Source organism: Dipteris shenzhenensis, chromosome 11 (assembly GCF_047967505.1).
Source record: "Dipteris shenzhenensis isolate YYH24624 ecotype China chromosome 11, Dip_SZ_1.0, whole genome shotgun sequence".
NCBI lineage: Eukaryota > Viridiplantae > Streptophyta > Polypodiopsida > Gleicheniales > Dipteridaceae > Dipteris > Dipteris shenzhenensis.
The window spans coordinates 39,256,473-39,274,400 of NC_141606.1; the positions used below are offsets into that span (position 1 = coordinate 39,256,473).

Below are 17,928 nucleotides of genomic sequence, written 5' to 3' on the forward strand. Positions count from 1 at the left end.
TAATTAAACTATTATTTTTATTAAATTATTAATTTAAATTGTTATTAAGTGCAACATTATAGAGAGATATTCTAAAATTTATTATGTGGAAATGACAATGCCAAAAAGTAAACTTTTGATTCTCGAACAACATTTTCATAAAGTAAACTTCTCATTTGGGAAGGAGTTTTAGGAATAGTCCAAATGTAGACATAGGAGTCCAAAATTAATTAAATAAGTGTTCGTTAAAACTTTTCCATCCACTCAACTTGTGGCAAATTTCCTTTTTGTCCCTCATCAAGGGTGATCCTGCAAGCTTCACAAAAGTGTTGCCCATCAATGGGCTCAAACTTGCATCTCTCCAAGAACCTATTTTTTGGCATCATATATCTCTTCTCAATGTCACTCCCGTATCTACTCTGGTACAAACCCTCTGCATGAACAAATTAGCTTTCTTTGAAGTCTTCAAAGGCTTTCAGAAAATCTCCGTGCTTTTGAAATGTCACTTCACTCGATGTAGGATCATCTTCTGGAAATATCTTGAACATCATAGGATGGAGAGTTATATTACTTGAAAGTGGTGTTTTAGCTCTCCTCATATCTTCATACAATTAATGTGCAAAAGGCTTATCCGAAATTCATTGATTTGTGAACAAGGAAGTTGGATCAATAAGTATTGTAGCCATGCTAAATGGCAATAATTCCCAAACATTTCTCTCATCATCAGGAAGTTGGACACACGTATAGAAAAATCTGTATGCACATCTTCTTCATGTGGATCCTCTTCATCATCAGTTTGCAACTCCTTGCTTTTTTCCAAATAAGCTACACTCGAACGATTTGCACAATGTCATGCAGTTGGAGTTCTTTTGGCTATCTTTCTTAAAATAGCTGCAGAAGTCAAACTTGCCCTAGCCCTTCGCATTTTTGTAGGTTACAGTCGTAGATGGTGTAGCTACAGTTATAGATGGTATATTTTACATCCATAGATATTGTATTTATAGCCAAATGTGTTATTGGGGATAGTACCTCACAGCCCATCTACTCAATTGCTCTACTATGCTGCTTTGAACATGCCAAAACTTTATGGTTCCTCTCGTATCAAGAAAGTATTGCCTTGTTTGTTTCAACACATCTTGAGCATCTATTGGCAAGCTCAAAACCTTGACTCAACCGTCTACACTAATTTGATGGTTTGGGTACAAGTATAAAATATTTGATCTCTTCCATGACTTCTCTATGAATTGTGCATGCAAATTGCCTCTAGGAATGCCACGCGCCTTCTCAATCATGCTTTCACTATCTTTTGACTTTGGCAGACAATGTATCCATCCTTCATGTTCACTTAATATATCAACTTGGTGAAGTTGGAGAGAGAATCCAAATCGGGCTTTCGAAGACTATGTTAGGAGCTCTCATATGACACAATTTCAAGATTAGGGGAGGAACAATCATGTGAGGAGATCTGGCATGTCACTGGGGGAGGAAAGATTGTCTGAGACGCTCTCAGACTGTGCAAACATGGAGGAATAGGATGACACATTTGGGAGGGGATCCAATGTGAGAGGGGATAGGAGTTCCAGGAAGAGTGCAATAGAGAAAGGTTGAGAGGTAACAATGAAGGGTGTTGAAAATGGCAAAGTAATTAGATGAAATAGTGAAAGGAGTCAGAACTGGTGAATGAAATGGAATAATGGAGGCTTAAGTAGAGTGATGGCCACCATGGTAGTCTGGCTCATGCGATGGTGGTTGTCTGAGGCAACTAAACCATAAGTCTTTTTTTGCAAAAACAAATTTACATGCATGCGATTAGGTAGAGTACAATTAATTAGTAGCCACTGCCATGGCTCCTTGAGTTGACCGAGCTTGCATGCAATTTAATTACCTACTATTAATTACTAGTCATCAGCATTGGCGCGGTGTCTCCTTCATGATTATTTGGATGGCACCACTAGGATTGCATTGGGCTACTTTGCTCCATGCTCCCTTCTCTAGCTCTCATTTTCTCATCTACTCCCTCGTTCATCCGCTCCACTACTCACCTACTATTTTCACCATGCCAAGGACTGTAGGAAAAGCAGCTAACATTACTACCACCCTCAATACAACATCATCCCAATCTTGTCCACCTTCTCATATAAGGTTATTGTGTTGCTGCCAGGACTTGAAATGCCTACTCTTATGGAATCTTCGTAATCTCTATCAATTCCCCCCACATCTCCATGTCACTACCTTGGGTGGACTACACATAGTTGCCTCTTTATGGCTGTGGTCTATGGATTCCCTGGCGACACTGATGAAGGGCTAACGGTTTTTAGAGTAGAGTTTTTATCGAGTTGTTGGGGGGGTCAGATTATGAATTGAGTATGATTCCTACATTTTCGCACAGTCTTCGGCCTCTCCATCGTCTCCTCCATCAGCTCTCCCAAAAATCAAATGTAGCAAGCTAGGCTAGCCTCTATGAATATGATAATGTGTCTATCAGCAAAATCGGCTATACTGAGTTGTACAAATATCCTCTTTACAACTTTTGCTCAACTAGGCTCATAACCACTCAACAATGGCTGAGAGGTTATCCACACTTTGGATGTAATCTTTTGGGCTCTAAGGCTCTCAATAATTGCTAAGTTTTTACAAATAGAATCTCTTTTGTTCATTTTTTTCCCCATGAGGCTCTCCGTAATTGTTGATTTGTTAGTTTTTATGAAATGTCTTTAGATGTAGATGTAATCTCTTTTTGTCTAATTTTTTGTCAACACGTTTCTTAACAATTGATGAGTTGTTATAAATTGTCTTTGGATGCAATCTCTTTTAAGTTTCAATTTTAATATAAGTAATACTATTAGCGCATTCGTTGCATGTAGTGGTCGTGGCAGGTTGCAGTCATTGCAGAAGCAATTGGTACACAAGGAAACACTTTTCCTTGGTTGTAGGATCAATTGCAAGCAGCACTAAAATAGTTCCAAGAATCCGCATAGTGGTTGCAAGCAAATACATTTTCCTTAGTTTAGGATTAACTGCAACCCACACCAAAATAAAACCAATATGGTGTTTGCACATGGAAATACATTTTTCTTGGCTTTAGGATTAACTACAAGCAGCAATGAAATACTTCCAAGAACCAACATGGTGGTTGCAAGGAAACATATTTTCCTCGGTTTAAGATCAACTACACCCCCCGTTAAAATAGAACCAACGTTTGGTTGCACAAGTAAACACATTTTCTTTCATTCCTTCCTTTAGTATTAGCTTTAAAACAAAGGAAAATGTATTTCCTTCATTTAGAATTTACTTTTAAACGAAGGAAAATATTTACCTTTGTGTAACATATGCACTAAAATAGGATCAAATGTCAACCATTCGTTTTAAACTCAATGCAAAATATATGAACAATTATGGGACTCCAATAAGGGTCTCACTTGACCCAGCCAATTAACATAAATACATTTTATTTGGTTTAGCTATAGCCACCTCCAAGAACCAGTGCGGTGGTCACACCAAGCCAATGTCAATCAACATGATGGTCGCGAATCTAGATCAGCACGAGAGAGCTATATGTGAAGAGAGTGGGAGAGAGGTAAGGAGTCTCACTTGCAGCTCTCACATACACAATGGGGGAATACACACAAAGGTGGAGGCTGAAAACAATTTTCCTCTTCTTAGTTGTGTAAGCCAAAAGAACTCTCTCATAGTACAAAAGGAATAGATGAACCCTATATGTGGGTCTCAAACCAAACTCAGCTAACCTAGGTGGCATACTAACCGAGCCACTAACTAGAGTACATAAAGATAGCTGTCATCCAGCTATTATTCATGGGCGGTGTACCAACTGCATTTGCAACTAATAAGTTGGTGACATAAATGCACAATGGTCACCCTGGCATATCACAAGTGGAGCTCGATATCTCAACACTCCCCCTCGAGCTCAATCCCAATTCTTGCACACCAAGCAGGTCTCTGAACTTGTGCAACTTCCCTGCACCCAATGCCTTCGTGAATATGTCAGCTACCTGATCCTCTATGCTGACATAAACCAAATGGATAAAACCTACTAGAACCTTCTCCCACACATAGTGATAATGCACCTCAATGTGCTTTGTTCTAGCATGATAGACTGGGTTATTTGCCAAGTTTATACTACTCATGTTGTCATAATAAATGACAACTGGCCCATCTATAGAATGATGCATATCATAAAGTAGCTTACACAACCAAGCTACCTCACATGCAGCCATTGCTGCACCCCTGTACTTAGCCTCTGTGCTCAACAAGGTAACTGTAGGCTGTTTCTTGCTACTCCAAGTGACTACAGCACTCCCAAAAGAAAACACATATTCACTGGTAGATCGTCTATCAGAAATACTACCAACCCAATCAGCATTAGTGTATCCATGCAGCTGTATCTAAACCCTAGTCTCATAAAATAGTCCATACTACAATGTGGACTTCACATACCTCAGTATGTGTCTAGCGGCATCCAAATGCGGTTTCCTTGGAGCTTGCATAAACTGACTTACCAACCTAATAGCATAGCTCAAATCTGGCCTGGTAATAGTCATATAAATAAACTTCCTACTATGCATCTGTATGTAGTAGGGTCTTCCAGAAGCTCACCTCCATTGGCGCTCAGCTTCACATTCTACTCCAAAGGAACTGAAATAGGCTTAGAACCTATCATCCCATATTTGGATAGCATGTCCAATCCATATTGCCTCTGCAAGAGCCATATCCCACTTGTGGATCTAATCACCTCAATGCCCAAGAAGTAACGCAGCTCTCCCAAATCCTTCATCTCAAACTTTTGCTTCAATAGCATTTTCACATGAAGGATATCTTCATCTCTATCACCTGTGATGATCAAATCATCAACATAAATGACAAGCACCATAATACCTTTCTCTGTTTTTCTCACAAAAAGTGTGAAATCTGACATGGAAATCTGAAAGCCAATAGTGACAAGATAGTGTCCTATCTTGTCAGACCATGCTCTGGGTGATTGCTTCAAGCCATACAAGGCTATCTTCAACCTGCAAACAAACTCAGGATGAACAGCATGCACATAACCTGGTGGCTGCTCCATATAGACCTCTTCTTGCAAATCACCATGCAAGAAGGTATTCTTTACATCCATCTGATGTAAATACCATCCCTTTGATGTAGCCATAGCAATGGCTGCTCTTATGGTTGCCATCCTCACAACCGGACTGAATGTTTCTTCATAATCAATGCCATATGTTTGTGCATAACCCTTGACAACTAATCTTGCCTTGTATCTGGCCACAGAACCATCTGCATTGTGCTTCACCTTATAGACCCACTTATAGCCAATTGCATGCTTGTCTTTAGGCAAAGGCACCGATTCCCATGTAGCATTTGCTTCCAAGGCATCCATTTCTTCATCCATGGCTTTCTCCAATTTTTCTTTTATCCTGGCTTGCTCAAAAGAAGTGGGTTCTGATTCATGTATCACTTTGAACATATATGCATAGTAAATGGCTATAAATCCATCATATTTCAGCCTATCCACAGGATACTTAACTTCGGTAGACCTGCGCAAAATAGGCTCACTAGGACGTGCTCTCAAAACATCCCTTGTCTTCCTTACTCCAGGTGTAACAACAGAAGGAATACCCAACTCATCATCAATGCTCTGTTCTGAGCCACTAGATTCACCATCCACATAAGAGTGACCTGCATTCACATCAACCATGGGCTGATGTACTTTCTCTTTTCCCTTTCGTGATACTTGCATACCACTATCTGCATTGCTTTGAGGAGATTCTCCTGGTCTCAATCTGCCTGTCCATGGCAAAGTATGTGAACCACTACTAGAGGACACTACAGGTCCACTAATATTTTGTGATTGCTACTGTGAATTCTGTGCAGCATTACCATTTTGTGCATCTACATCATCAATCACATTTATTGGTTTATACTAGCTGCTCATCTCATCAAAAACAACATCTTTGCTCACTGTAAACTTACGAGTAGAAGGGTTATAGCATCTATACCCTTTGTGCTGTAGAGAATAACCAATAAAGATGCACTTCTCAGCTTTTGGATCCAACTTGGATCTCAACTCATCGGGCACATGAACATAGGCAATGCAACCAAAAACTTTCAAATGAGAAATATCTGGTTTCCTACCAGTATACCTCTCCTCTGGCATCATGCCATGTATTGCTCGAGTGGGAGTCCTGTTCATTATGTAGATTGCTATAGCAATTGCTTCAACCCAATAATAATCTGGCAGGTCTTTTTCATTGAGCATGGCACAAGATACCTCTCAAATATGCCTGTTTTTTATTTCTACAAGTCCATTTTGCTGTGGGGTATGACTAAATGAATATTGCTGCTTTATGCCATGCTCCTGCAAGAACCTTGCAAACTCATTTGAGAGGTACTCTCCCCCTCCATCTGACCTTAGGCATTTTATTTTGTAGGCCTGTTTCTTTCTCAACCATAGCTTTAAAAGCTTTGAAATGCCCAAACACTTCACTTTTCTTTTTCATAAAAGACACCCAAATTTTTTTACTGAAGTCATCAATAAAAGTGACAAAATAATGACAGCCTCCAATAGTTGCAGCTTTAGTAGTTCACACATCAAAGTGGACTAATTCCAATGGCCTCTTACTCTCTTGAACATGTCTAGGAAATGGTTTCCTTGCCTGTTTTCCAAATTGATAGGCTTCACATACCTTATGCATTTCTGCAACCTTGAACTTAGGCAATCGTGCAACAATATTTTGGGCCTGCATTAATTTAAGTTGTTATACATTAACATGACCAATGCGTTTATGCTAGATATCAATATCTGCAACTACACCAGTCCCATGTGCAAACATTGCTCCACTCAATTCAGGCATGTCCGCATCCAATGTAAACATCCTGCCCTTCTTCTTCCCTTTTGCTATCAAGCGACCTTGATTTTTCATATCCTCAACAAAGCATCCATGAGGATTAAATTTGACCTGCAAGCCCTGCTCAACCATTTGAGCAATAGAAACTAGGTTTTTGGTGATATTCGAGACATGAAATACATCAAACAGTATTTCTTTTTCCCATCCTGCATAAACAAAGGAATTTTACCAATCTGCACAATAGGATGTGCAGTATCATCACCAGTCTCCACAAATCCTGGTCTTTCCATTTTCCTTGCATCCTGCATCCATTCTGCATGACATATCATGTGGTTTGATGCACCTGAGTGAACATACAACACATCATTGCTTTGCACTTGTCACAGGTCATGTGCTGCACCATAAACAAATGCTCATTTCTATCATCACCCTATCTAATAGAGGATGCATAATTGCCTTGTTGCAATTTTCCATTCATGATGTCATTCTGCTTTTTATAGCAGTCTTTAGCCATATGACCCATTTTACCATAGTAGTAGTGTTCAACATTGCTATTTGCATTTTGGCCTCTCTGCCATCCACCACGACCTCTTTGGCTCCCCCTGCCTCTAAAGTTATCACGTCCTCCTCCATAGGACTAGTTTTCTTGAATTTGCTGCATATTTTGATTTCTGCCACGGCCTCCAGATCGGCCTGCTCTACCTCTGCCTCTACCTCTTCCAGCATTTGAGTAGAAGATAGCTTGTTTTGAAGTTCCTCCTAAAGAAGATGCACCACCATTTCTCTGCTCTTTAGAAATTAGAAGAGCAATCAACTCCCCAAAATCAGGAAAATTCTCACGGATGGTAATGGATGTCCGGAACTGTGCATAATCCTTTCCTAGACCATTCAAGGTCACAGAAACTAAATCATCATCTTCCACTGGCGACCCAATGGAAGCAAGTGCATCTGCAATCTTCTTCACCTTCATGTGGTAGTCATTGATGCTCATATTTTCTCTCTGCACATTATGCAACTCCTGCTTGAGCTGCATTTTCCTGGCTTGTGTATTTGTGCTATACATTTTTGCCAAAGTATCCCACGCCTCCTTCGGCGTGCTTGCACCTTGAATATGCACAATCATAGAATATGAAATACTGATAGACAGCCAGTACATAACTTTGCTGGCTCTTTGATGCCAGCCTTTAAATGCCTGCAACTCCTGTTGATTGGGAACATTAGGAATAACTGGTTCTTGTTTAACTCTAGTAATGAACTCCCAATAGCCTTTTCCCTTAAGAAAATTTGTTATTCTAAACTTCCATGCTGGGAAGTTGTTCTTGTCAAGATTTTCAGTGACTATTTGTGAAAGAGCATCAGACGCCATTACAGAACACTGCAAAAATATTATGTCACTACAAAAAACACAACTTCTGCCTCACAAGGGCAAATCTACAAAACTGATGAAAGTGGTATTTGACCACACTGTCACTTCCTAGTGACGATTTCGCATCAACAAGAAATAAGAATGATTTTGTCACTCCTAATATCTTTGTGCATAGGCATACGATGCAATTTCTGCAGTAACTTTTCACCGACCTGCAAAACAATGGTCGCACAACAAAAAGAGGGCACCTTTCTGAGTGCCTGTGGAAAACTTCCGCCACCAAAATGGGCCCCGAAATGGCCTCGAATCAAAAAAATAATGTCACCAATGGCTTCGCCTCATCCCACAGCATATACTACCCTCTCGCCACACCACGAAGGGCATCCCAATCTGAGACAATGCACACTTGCACTTTCTGGCTGTGCTACCTGTAGAGATTTGCTCCCAAACTCGAAAAAGAAAAGCAACACTGATCCTCTTACCAAGACACCGCGAACTTGGTTTGCTTTCTTGAGCTCCTTACCACGAACCGAGCTCTGATACCATGTGAAGAGAGTGGGAGAGAGGTAAGGAGTCTCACTTGCAGCTTTCTCACATACATAATGGGGGAATACACACAAAGGTGGAGGCTGAAAATAGTTTTCCTCTTCTTAATTCTGTAAGCCAAAAGAACTCTCTCTTAGTACAAAAGGAATAGATGAACCCTATATGTGGGTCTCAAACCAAACTCAGCTAACCTAGGTGGCATACTAACTGAGCCACTAATTAGAGTACATAAAGATAGCTGTCATCCAGCTATTATTCATGGGCAGTGTACCAATCGCATCTGCAGCTAACAAGTTGGTGACATAAATGCACAACGGTCACCCTGGCATATCACGAGTGGAGCTCGATATCTCAACACTGCATGTACATGATAGGTGGCAAGCTGTAGGTAGATGACAAGTGGCAAGCTACGGGCAGATGACAAGTGGCAAGCTGCAAGTAGATGATAGGATAGACTGTGGACAATTTGATGTACAAAGATGAGGCATAGAGACTACGTGGAGGATGGAAGAACTACTCATGTAGTGACATGTGTTGAGCTTGACAATGTTCAGAACATCAAGTTTTGAGACATTGCGTCTCATTATTACGTCAATAAGTCAATCATTACGTCATTAAATTTTGGCGAGAGTGCAAGAGCATGAGTCCGCCCAAAGTTCAAAATATTACCCAATAGTGTATCGCGTCATGGTCCCAAAACTGTCCCTAAAATAGTTCTGCGATTGGCTACACATCGTGCATTGACCCTCATTCTCATATACCACAGTACATTTACACACGCCGAGATCAAGTATTGGTAGCAGTAGTGTGAGGCATCCATGGAAAGATCCACATTGTCTTTTGTTCCTTACAAACATGCATTTCAAAAGGACCGATAAACTATAATTAGATAGATGTAACCAATCATCATAAGACATTACCCATTTACTAATCCTTCTTCAAAAAAAACTACAATAATCTCGGAGTCTTATAACGTGGACATTGTAGCCATAGAGCCATGAATGAAAAGAAAAAGGTCATTGTAAGAATTTATCAAGTCCTTCTTGATCTTTTTCAAGATGTCAATGTTGACAACAAAACTTAGTAAGCACCTGTGCACATGATTTTTGGTTATGATAAAATGGAAGAGGTTCAAAATATAGTTAGGAGATGTTTTGTTTTGTTTTGAGAGTTGTCTGTGTGTGAAACACGAACCCCGCCAGACATCTCAGGGAGAAATCTTTCACTCTACGTTCTGTATTAGGTGCCACCTCAAGTGTGGACTCCTTGCTCTGTAATTAACTAGAGAGCGCATAAGATACCAAGATCGTGGATGGATCCAAGCATGCCTTAGGACTCCGCTAATACGTCATTAACCGGCGGGTGCTCCACTTAACTAAGAGCTACCATACCCATACTACCGATGCCATGCCAATAATGTTTAGACCAAGCGATTAAAACGTGTGGGTGTGTACATGCCGGTCCTAAGTTCATACGCGGGGTGCGATTGGCATTCAACGCTTAAAGAAAAACTATGTGGTTGACACGTACTGATCACTTTGGAAGATGCAAATGCGTGGCTATATGTTCCGCCATCTTCGTCTAGTCGAAGGAAATCACTCTCTTTACGCTGCTCTCCACTTACCCACTTTTCGGCCTAAAGTTCGTGCAGTGTAACGGGGGAATGTACGGTTAGCACGAGGATTAAGATCTAAATAGGCCATGGATTTTGCCAATCCCCAAAAGCGCCAGCGAAACGAATTCGAATTCGGCCTGCCCTTTGGGCAACTCCCTTCTCGCAGCTATCGCACAAGGTAAGGATTGTGTTATGTAAGAATCATGGGCACCTTCAATTAGCTGTTTCATGAATGATATAGCTGCTTGGCCAAAGATATGGATGCTAGCTTCAGCTGCTGTTCGGTAGTGACACCTCCTTGGAGCCTCAAGGCTAGGCTTCCATGTTTAGATCGATTCGCTGGTAGCTACACGAGTGCCCATTACGGTCAGCAGAAAGGCGATGTATTACCTTCTGGCTCGTTGGAAAGCCTCAAAATAAGCGAGTGTAAACATGGAATTGTGAAAGAGAAACTTGATAGAATGGGTTGGCAGGGCATCGCTTCCCTTTTACAGGAGCAAGATCTTACGCTTTCAGAGGGAAAAGTCGTTCACGGACGTGTTGTCAAAACTGGACTCGTGCAAGACACATTCATTGGAAATCTCCTCGTCTCCATGTACCGCAAACTCGGTCGCCTGGAGAACGCATGCTTAGTATTCAATAAGATGCTGCAACCGAGCATAGTCTCCTGGAATGCCATGATCATGGCATGCTCAGAACATGGGCATGCCCAAGACGCTTTAGAACTTTTTTGGGAAATGCGGCACCGAGGTGTGGAGCCAAATCAAGTCACGTTTCTCTGCATACTGAGTGCATGTAGCATTCTGGCCAACCTAGCAGAGGGTAAGGCCATTCATGCATACATTCGTGATTGTAGGGCTGACTCCAATGTCAAGATAAGAAATGCTCTCATTAACATGTATGGGAAGTGTGGGGCTCTAGTAGATGCGCGTGCTGTATTTGAGAAACGTCTGATGCGGAATATTGTGTCATGGAACACTATGATTGCTGTCTACTCCCAACTTGGGAATGGAAGGGAGGCCCTTGGCCTTTTTTGGCAAATGCAGCAGCAAGGCATAGAGCCAGACGGAGTTACCCTGATATGTGTAATCGGCGCATGTGCCATTTCAGCTGCCCTAGCGGAGGGAACTTGTGTCCATGCATATATCGTGGACACTGGATTTGAGTCTCATGTGGTTATAGGAAATGCCTTGATCAATATGTATGGCAAGTGCAAGGCTTTGGATGCAGTGAATTCAGTTTTTGCCAAACTTCCCCAACCTGATGTGGTGTCATGGAATGGCATCATTACTGCATATTCACAAGAAGGCCACGGAAACAGGGTGCTTCAACTCTTTCGACAAATGAGGCTGCAAGGTGTGGAGCCAAATGAGATTACCTTCATTGGAACACTTAGTGCTTGTGCTCACCCAGGAGCATTGGTAGTGGGTAAAGCCATCCATGCAGAAATTGCAGATACTGGGTACGAATCCCATGTTGTCATAGCCAATGCTCTCATTAATATGTATGGCAAGTGTGGCGCTTTAGAGCCTGCACGTTCTATCTTTGACAACATGGGTCAACGTGATGTGATCTCCTGGAGTGCTATGATTTCATCATATGCTGAGCATGGGCATGGCAAAGAGGCAATTCGGCTTTTTCAAAAAATGAAGCGGGCAGGTGTACAGGCGAGTGCAGTGACATTTGTCTGCCTTCTATCTGCTTGCAGCCACTCTGGCCTATTGGAAGAGGGCCATCACTTCTTTGCTTGTATGGTAGATGAATACGGCATTGCTCCAACGCTGAAGCATTACAATGGCATGGTTGACCTCCTTGGGCGAGCTGGGCAACTGGAAGAGGCAGAGAACATAATCTATCAAATGGCCATTGAACCTGATACTAAGATATGGATGACGCTGCTCAATGCTTGTAGGATACACAAAGATGTAGAGCGAGGAAAACGTGTTGCTGAACATTTGTTTGACTTGACACCACAAAATACAGCTGCATATGTACAGTTGGCAAATATCTATGCTGGAGCTGGGAGGTGGGATGATGTAGAAAAGCTGAGAGAAGGCATGGTTTCGAGGGGCATAGAAAAGCTGCCAGGTTGCAGCTGGATTGAGATTGGAGACAGAGTGCATGAATTCTATTTAGGAGATAATTCACATCCCAAAATAGAGGAAATACATGCAGAACTGGAGAGGCTGAGTCAGCAAATGATAGGGAGTGGCGTTGGGCCTGACACAGCATTTGTTTTACATGAGGTGAAAGGGGAACTGAAGCAACATATGCTTTGTGGTCACAGTGAGAAGCTAGCAATTGCATTCGGGCTGATTAGTACTGCCCCTGAAGCTCCTCTCTGTATAAACAAGAATCTTAGGGTCTGTCTGGACTGTCATACTGCCACAAAATGCATATCAAAAATTGTCAAACGACAAATCATTGTTAGGGACCCTAGACGGGTACATCGATTCCAGGATGGAGTTTGTACATGTGGTGACTATTGGTGATACTATCAATTGTTACAAAGCACATATAAGAAATTATCAGATGACAGACCACTGTAGGGACCCTAGATTCCAGGATGGAGTTTGTACATGTGGTGACGATTGGTGATACTATTAATTGTTACAAAGCACATGGGGCTTCTTTAATTCTTCTGCTAACATGTATGACGAACATGATTGTATTTGAGATTGGGATACTTCAAATCAGTGCATGGAGAGTAAGGTTATTATTCTGTAAACAATAGCATGTCAGGGTTGTACAAGTGCAGTGCTATAAAGTAACAGAAAGATGAAATTGCAATGTTGGAGATCTACAAGGACTTTATAGAACACTGCAAAGTTCTGATATGAAGGCAGGCCTCATGCATTAGGTTGTACCCCATTTCTGGAGGACAATATTAACATGTCCTTACATGTTTGGGGAGGTCCAAGGATGGTTATGAGCTTTCTGGTAATGGAAGAGAGGGACAACTTTTGCAGCGACCTACTTATTCCTGCATGAAAGAGTACTGTACCTGAAGAGACAGAGATGGACAACATTGCGTGTCCTTGGTAAAGAGGATTATCAACTTTTTGAGAATAAAAGACGTGTAGAATGTATGTGAACAATTTTGTCCTGCATGAAATAGACCTTTACCACGTGTATGGAGACCTGTGCTGGTCAATTGCAGTTTACTTGGATGAGTGAATTCCGTACATATTTGGCTGTATGCACTCTATGTGTGGCTAGCAAGACGAGACAAGAGGATACTTTTATTCCATTCAAGGATTATGGCCTTACTGGCTCTTAGCTGAAGGCAGAGGAAGCAGTGCAGGATTCACACTCATAGATATTGGCAAAGGTATAGCAAACTAAATAACAATCTTTCAAGCAATTTGAAATATCGTAAGTTTCTTGCTTCACTGACAAAATTTTGCATCAAGTTTCACTCTTCAAAGAAGTAGCCTTTAAAAAATCAAAGTTTGTATTCATGCAGATTTGAGCTGAACATTCGCTTATTTTGGCGAAGGCAGGGCCACCACCTGAAATAATTTTGGTCACAACATCTCCATCATGAAGTGGTGGAGATGGTAGCATCAAACGATAAACTAGTGATTGGAAAGTCTCTAACTTTTGGCAATCATGCTCTTTTCATACACTGGTATTTGCAAGATTCATGAGATTGGTGGATTGGACGAATCTCAAGACAGTCAAACAATCACTGTATGAGTGAATGCAACCACCTCTGCAAAGCTGGAATATTTGTCCACCTGTGCCCCGGAGTAGTATGGGCTCTGTGGACCGAAAACACAGCTATGCCCCAATATCCTGAAAGACAGCAACAGAATGGTACAAAGTGAGCTGTTAAGGCCCTCCTTTCGTCTTATGGTGGCAGGGAAGTGGCTTGACTGTTAGCGGCAAAGAATACCCAAACAAATTGACAATTTGGATGAAGTAAAGGGATACCTTCAACAAATCCCAACCTTCAAGCATTCTTTAGACTGACTGGAAGCTATTAAAAGAAAGAAACCCAAAAAGAAGGAAAAAGGAAAACTGTGCTTTCGCTGAAGTAGTGAAAGTGGAGAGATGGGATGTGAGAACATGAAAGAGGTCTGCAAGTGGAGAGATGGGATGTGAGAACATGAAAGAGGTCTGCCTTGCAGATGGCAAGTTAACTTGTTTGTTGCAGTTTGCAGATCTGATTTCGGTTAGGCCATTAATTTTGAAAGTTTTAAAGGGTGCATGTCAACCAAAAGCCGCAGAAATGTGCAAAAATATGTGTTTCGCCAAGTTCCCTTTCTTCAGAGGCATAAACAGGTTTTTGTTGAATTATGAGAGAAAAGAAAATGGTATGGCCATCAAAAATATTATGAAAACATATGCACAATTGTAGAGCACATATGATGTTTTTACATTGAGTATGTAATAGTTCAACAAAATTTTATTATGAGGGATCACCCAATTGGGCTATCATTTTTCAAAGGGGCATTGAAAAAAAGAAACTTCCTCAGTCATTTCCTTCAATGACTGTTCTACTCCTTCCAGTGGTCCGATCCTCTTCTTGGGTTGTGTTCTCAATTTGCATGTTTGTGTTGTTTGCTGCTAGCTTCTGGAGTTGCAAGAAGAATTTAGTCGTCACTTCCTCCAGCCATTTAGTCACTATGGGCATACATTCTTTCTAAACTCTCACTTGAGCAAGCAATTTGGCCACATGCTCCTCTTATGACTCTTTGTACTGATGATACTCATCCCACAGCTTTGCCAATTCTTGCTGGCAGTCTACCAATTCCTTTTGTTGCCATTGTTGCATTTCCAGCGTGTGCTTGAAGGCTTTTGTAAGTCTTGAATCTTCTTGGTTAGCTGTTGGTTTGCATTGCCCTGTTGCTCATGAAGTGATTTCAAAATACCCATGGCATAGTGAACTTCCATAATAGATACGTTACCCAATATACCTGCAGTCGAAGCTGCCTATGGTGGAGACTGTTGATACGCCGTAGATTTCTTTATGGTGTCATCATGACTGTGTCCGCAGCTTCTTTGAACTGTTCAAGTTTACCAACAGACATCTTTTTAAGGATCAACTTTGCCTTTCCCAAAATAGCAGACTTAAAAATTTTGAAAACAGATGTGTAAGCTTCACGACTTACACTGGTAGTATCACAAGCTGCAAGCATCTCCTTTGCATCCACAATATCCTTGAAGTCCTTCATCACCTCTTCAGCAACTTGCACATGTAGGTGCTTGTGTCTTGGGTCCCTTAGTATCCCAATGACATTGCTTGACTTTAATAAACTAGCTAGAGCATATGAACAGTCAATATCATCCCCATCCGTTCTTTCCATCACATCTTTCATGAAGTTCCTAAAGAAGAACACAAGAAAAACTTAGTCACAAACAGTGTAGCACAAAAGGGCGTAATTTCATTGGAACATTTGACAACCAACCTTTTAGCCCGGACTCTTCTCTTTCTAGCACCACCAGTGGGTGCCAATGCATCTATGTTATGTAAGTACCTTCTTTCCCTCTCCTTTAATCCTAAAGGTTTTACTTTCTTGGAATCGGATGTGCTTGCCAACAGTTCGCCTCCTCCTATGGGAGTATCCCATAGACTTTCTGCTAAGGACTTACCAAAGACTAACATATTGGCTTCCTCAGTGCTATAGTTGGCTGCTTTCAATGCTTCAACTTTCTTCCATTTTGCTTTTTCTTCCTGTTTATCATGCTTATCCTTTGTTCTCTCGTCCCTCTGTTGCATACACATCTCCTGAAATCTGACAGTAGACATTTGAGCAAAATCATACAATGCAAAGATGAAAGGTGCTACCTTTGAGTGTTTGTTGGTGTTGCTCAAGTCTTTCTTTGCCACTTCACTCATCAGCCTTGAGTGCATCAAATTTGCCCATGAAATTTTGCCACGTCTCTCAGTAGCTCTGAGGATAGCATAGCTTCCTTGCTCATGGTGTTTGTCTTCACTAGTAGTTGAATCCTCTCCAAATACCATTTAAATTGTTGTCGTCGATAAGGATCTTGCACCTTGTTGATGAAGAAGTAAATTTTTGCTGTCTCTGTAGGTTCGAACTCTCTGTTCATGTCGGCCTCAACATCTTTGTCATACGAGAGCTCCTCTTTTGTCAGTGGGAGGTTGTAGACATGGGAAGTGACTCTTGGATTGACCATTAGTCCTGGTCTGATCATGCCATTTATTCTTTGAAAATGCTCATATTGTTGCGTCGCATCTAGCTGAGATTTCCAAACGTTCCATGGCAAGCTACCCTTTTCAGCCATTTGTTATGCCGACTAAGGTGGAGAGACTTGAAATTCCTTGAAGCTCGCTTGAATCATTTGCTTCTTGGCTAGGGGTAGAGTTGCCTCTTCATCTGTTTCTTCTTCGTCCAGCAAGGCGATTGCAATCGGCTCTGCATCTGCGACGTCTTTCTTTTGTGGGATTTTTCGGATGGTTGTCCGGCCTTTCTTCTTCACCATGGTGTATGCAGCAATGGCGGTGTTGCTGAGAAGTGCTAATTGCAAGCTTTCTTCACCTTCACCCGGTGAATGTGCGAGTGGAAGGGAGAGATTTGGGGCCATGTAACTGCGTGGGCAATCCTTGAGAGTCGAGTGTGTTGGATTGCATATCACCTTGTGTGAGTTGAGGTGAAGTACTCATTTGAGTTGTAGTTGGCGCCTCACACAATCTAATGTTGCATGCAGCTCAAGGTAGTGAATTGGGAGTGCCGAGGTGGCATGATGTGTGAGCCCAAGTCGTGCGAGACTACTTGAAAACTGCGAGTTCGTTTTGATGCCGTACAATTAGTGGTGTCTATGATGATATTGAAGTCATTTTGCCCGTGGTCCAAGCCGTTTGGAGAAGTCAAGTGATGTTTTATCAGAGTCCAGTCGGATGCACCATGTTTTCTTGGTTGATGGGGGTCGAACTCTCTCATCCTTTTTGTGCATAGTGAAGTCGGACTTGGGTCGGTCTCTTTGTTAGTGGAGCATAAATGGATCGTGGGCCCGGTCATAGTCGCGTTAGTGGGTTGGACTCCACTTGGTGGTCGGACCGTCGTCCAACCGACCTCCGCCTCCCTGCTGCTTACTGCTTTCTGATGGCTTTCGACTATTCTTTTTCAGTGATGTTCCTCCTCCCTTGTCCATATGGACATGCACTATTGAGGACAGTTGTCCGCCTTCATTTTGTCATGCGGCTATGAGTCAGAATCCGTTGCCTGGTCTGCCTTGTCAAAGCGAATGCCAAACATTCTCATGTTTGCAATGTACTTTTTCCGTCACGCTCCGGATTCACTTTCCTCATTGTTGGATGTGTTGGAGTCATTGGTGAGGGTCTGCAGTTTGTCAGACTTCTTGCTGTAGTCAAAATGTATTTCTTATTCAAACTTTTGGAATCGGATGGGTTGGGGAATCTGGTCATGAGGCTCATCCTTTGTTGCTGTTCATTATGTTGAAGCTTTTGGTGGTAACATTTTGGAATAGATTGGAAATCTTCTTCAATATTCTGCTCTTTGGCAGTGTCTGCAAATTGTCGATTGGAGTTTTTGCTTCTTTCTGATACTTGTATCACATGGATTACAATAACA

The 17,928-nt window shown here is 41.7% G+C and overlaps 1 pseudogene; it reads left to right on the forward strand.

The window, feature by feature from the left end:
• The first annotated feature begins 10,542 nt into the window (after positions 1–10,542).
• Positions 10,543–13,617, forward strand: LOC147897002 (pentatricopeptide repeat-containing protein At3g12770 pseudogene; annotated as a pseudogene).
• The last annotated feature ends 4,311 nt before the right edge of the window (positions 13,618–17,928 follow it).